This window comes from Palaemon carinicauda, chromosome 13 (genome assembly GCF_036898095.1).
Source record: "Palaemon carinicauda isolate YSFRI2023 chromosome 13, ASM3689809v2, whole genome shotgun sequence".
Taxonomy (NCBI): Eukaryota; Metazoa; Arthropoda; class Malacostraca; order Decapoda; family Palaemonidae; genus Palaemon; species Palaemon carinicauda.
This window is the reverse complement of record NC_090737.1, coordinates 51,252,065-51,255,903: the sequence shown is the minus strand read 5'-3', so window position 1 is coordinate 51,255,903 and position 3,839 is coordinate 51,252,065.

Here is a 3,839-nt window from a genome sequence, read left to right as displayed (position 1 = left end):
GGGAGCACATGACTTTTGCTGTAATGCCTTGCTTAAACAGCTTCTAAAAGCCAGTGTCTCTTTTTCACTCAAGAAAAATCTGAAATGACGCTCCTGATCAGTTTCATCATTTTCAGTCTCAAAATTTTTTCCCGTCTTCAGATTGCAAACTTTGTAAAATAAAAAAAAGAGATTCATATTAACTCTGTAATTACTTTGCTTTTCAATCTACAGTTCTTCGAGTTTCCTTGTCATTAATCTTGTTTGTTTCTTCTTAGTTGGACGGGATTCTATTCCAGACCTTTTGGCGTCACAGGAATTTTAGAAATATATTTATATGAAATGGAAAGTTCACGAATCACCCAAGATTATTTTCTTGAATTTACGTTCGAAAGGAAACCTTTAATGGAAATTGAGAATTTTTGGAAAGAAGAAATATTGTTTGAGATTGAATAGAACACATTGAACAACGCCTAGCGTGGTTAAAGAAGGTTAAGAACTACTATGCATTTTAGGGACTTGAGTCATCCTTCTTTATTGCAATTTCTTTCAAATTATTTAATAGTTCGGTGGGTTACTTTGCAAAATGTTTCAAACCATCCCATAATTTTGGTATTAAATTCAATTACCCAATTAGCCAGCAAACACCCGAAGCTTACTTTCATGCCAAAAGGGTGAACTCACCCCCACCCCTCTCCCCCTCCCGAACATTTGACAGGGGAGAATTATTCTTCCCCCTGTGTCTGAGGAAATAAAAAGGATTATGAAGCGAAGCGAAAAATCTATTTTGGGGTGAGATGGCCATGTCGTCCTGATGGAAGGAAGGTTCCTTTAGGCAGCTTTCTATGGAATATTTGGCTACAGTGATACTCCCAGAGAATTGACCATAGGTCTCCAGAATTCTAACTCCTGGCACGAATATCCTTAAAATTTCTCTTAAGGATATCACATAATATCAGGGGACATATATCTTGATACGACACATGGCAATCTTCACCCCAAAAAGCATTTTCGCTTCGAGGGGGAGGAGTGGCGAAACTGAAGGGGAGCCGTTATCAAGGTTACCCTTCCTCCCATACTATTACAAGGCTCCAAGATGGCACTCATTCCTTGTAGCATTGACCATGGTGCTACAGATATAGTAGTTTTGGGAGGGATCTTGTCTAAGCCTTTTCTATAGAAAAGGAGGGCGGGTCCATCAGGACGACATGGCCATCTCACCCAAAAATAGATTTTTCGCTTCGCTTCAAAATCCGTTTTTTTGGCTCAAGCCATGTCGTCCTGATGGAAGTTTACCAGAGAATTACTTGAAAGTACTGTATCTGTGGATTTATATAAGTGCCTTAACCTTGGGACAATTTTTATATGGTCATCTGGACCATTGAGAAATATGACATTACTGTTATACGTCATTACCACTAATCATGGAACAATGTTAGGACTTCCTGCCCCCTGCAGGGAAGTGTCGTGCTAGACAGTTAAAAAGGTCTCAAGGTTTGTATATATTGTAGGAACAAATGTAAGTATCAACTAGAACTATTTGTTTCTATTACCACAATAATATAAGGTTTACTTAGGGAAATAAGTAAAGAACTCTGGCTACGTTTATTTAGCTATTTGCAGGGCAAAATAAGACGCAATTACACTCTCTTTAATCATTTATTTAGGCTAAATGAGTAAATGGGATAACAAGTATAAAATGTAGAAGAGAATTATACATACAACATGTACAGATAAAGTTTTTCTACCTGAAAGGGAAGAAAAGGATTAATGCCGCTATAGAATAGAAAATTTTGAAAAAAAAAATTATCAATATAATTTTTTGTAAATGTTGGATACTATCAACACTGTGTACAATGTACACACGGCACAAGTGTCATCTGTATAATTCTGCACCTGAAAATTTGAACAGTCCTAGTGTAACCATGGTGACACCCACATAAAAGATGTTGCACTGAAAGGTGTCAACACCTTTTCACCCAAATTGATAGTCACAATCAATTCACTATTCATCGCAGCACTAGACGACGGGTTTTACTACACTACCTGTCGCCACTGCGTAATGCTTAAGTTCGTGCACTTGCTTCGCATAATGTTTGTAAAACACTCTGGATGACTTCCATCCAGTATATGAGTGAAGACGCTCGAAGTCCATATACTAAAAAAAGTTCAGTGAGGAAGCAATTTTTCTTGGATCATGACCTGCGGGTGTACTGTCAGGATCCGCTCTGTGAATGAAGTAGGTGAGCTTCGCCCTCAGTTATTTTAGGGATAAGTTTGATCCCGAGGTTTCTCCTTTGAAGAGCTGTCCTCCCCTGAAGTCTGAAGTTCTTCGAAGATAGACCTTTAGACATTCTACTGAACACAGAGAGACATCTTCCTTCAGAGGGCAGATTCTCCAGGGACCCCATCTCTTAGTGGGTAGCTCGTTCTTGGTGAGAAAGGGAGGATCAGGAAAGAGATTCAGTTCTCCTACTTCTGTGAACTGAATATGGCCCTCATCTCTTGATAGGGCTACTATTTCACTAACTCTAGCCCCCGAGGCTATAGCGAACAGGAAAATAACTTTTTGGGTTAGATCCTTAAGAGAACAATCCTCATTGTTCAAGGTTGAAGCATAGTGTAGGACCTTGTCCAAGGACCATGAAATGGTCTTCGGAGGGGCTGCAGGTCTAAGTCTAGCGCATGCCTTCGGGATCTTGTTAAAGATTTCGTTTGTCAGGTCCACTTGGAAGGCATATTGAAGAGGTCTAGTCATGGCTGACTTACACGTAGTTATCGTGTTGGCAGCCAGGCCTTGTTCATGAAGGTGGATGAAGAAGGACAGACAGAAGTCTATTGAAATTTCTTTCGGTCTTTTTGCTTTAACGAAAGAAACCCACTTTTTCCAAGACGACTCATATTGTCTTCTGGTTGACTTTGACTTGTATTCTTCTAAGAAGTCTATACTGCCTTTTGAGATCCCAAATCTTTTCTTAACCGCTAGGGTGAGAAAATCATGAGATGAAGGTTTTGGGTTCTCTGTGATGAAGCGAAGACAGTCGACTTCTGAACCAGTTGAGATAGAGCTGGGTTCGGTAGAGGGACCAATCTCAGCTTTAGTTCCATTACCAGAAGGAACCAGTTGCTCTTGGGCCATTTAGGGGACACCAGAGCTGCCGTTCCCTTGAAGGATCTCAGCTTGTTGAGGACCTGCAGTAGGAGATTGGTTGGAGGGGACAGGTATATCCGGGTCCATTTGTTCCAATCGAGGGACATGGCGTCCGTCACCTTCGCCAGAGGGTCCTCGTCTGGGGCTACATATCGAGGTAGTTTCTTGTTGTCGCTCGTTGTCGATCTGCAGTTCTGGGACTTGTTCCAAGATGAAGGAGAATGAGTCTGCATCTAGGGACCATTCTGACTCTATCGGCTTTAGCCTTGATAGAGCGTCCGCTGTCACACTGTGGAACCCTTGTAGGTGAACTGCTGATAAGTGCCATCTCTTCTTTTTCGTTAAACGAAAGATGGCTAACATCACATGGTTGATGTGGGGCGATCTCGAGCCTTGTCGGTTCAGACATCTCACTATCACTTCGCTGTCCAAAACCAGCCTGATGTGGGCTGATCTGCTAGGGGGAAAGTTTTTTCAATGACAAGAGGACTGCCATGGCTTCCAGAATATTGATGTGAAAGGTCTTGAACAGGGATGACCAAGTCCCTTGGGCTTTCCTTTGATGGGAGTAATCTCCCCATCCTTCTGTCGAGGCATCTGTGTGGATGGTCACCGATTGGGAAGGTGGTTGCAAGGGCACGGTCCTCGTTAGGCTCTTGATTTTCGACCACGGCTAGAGAAGTGATCGCAGAAAGGTCGGTATCAGTCT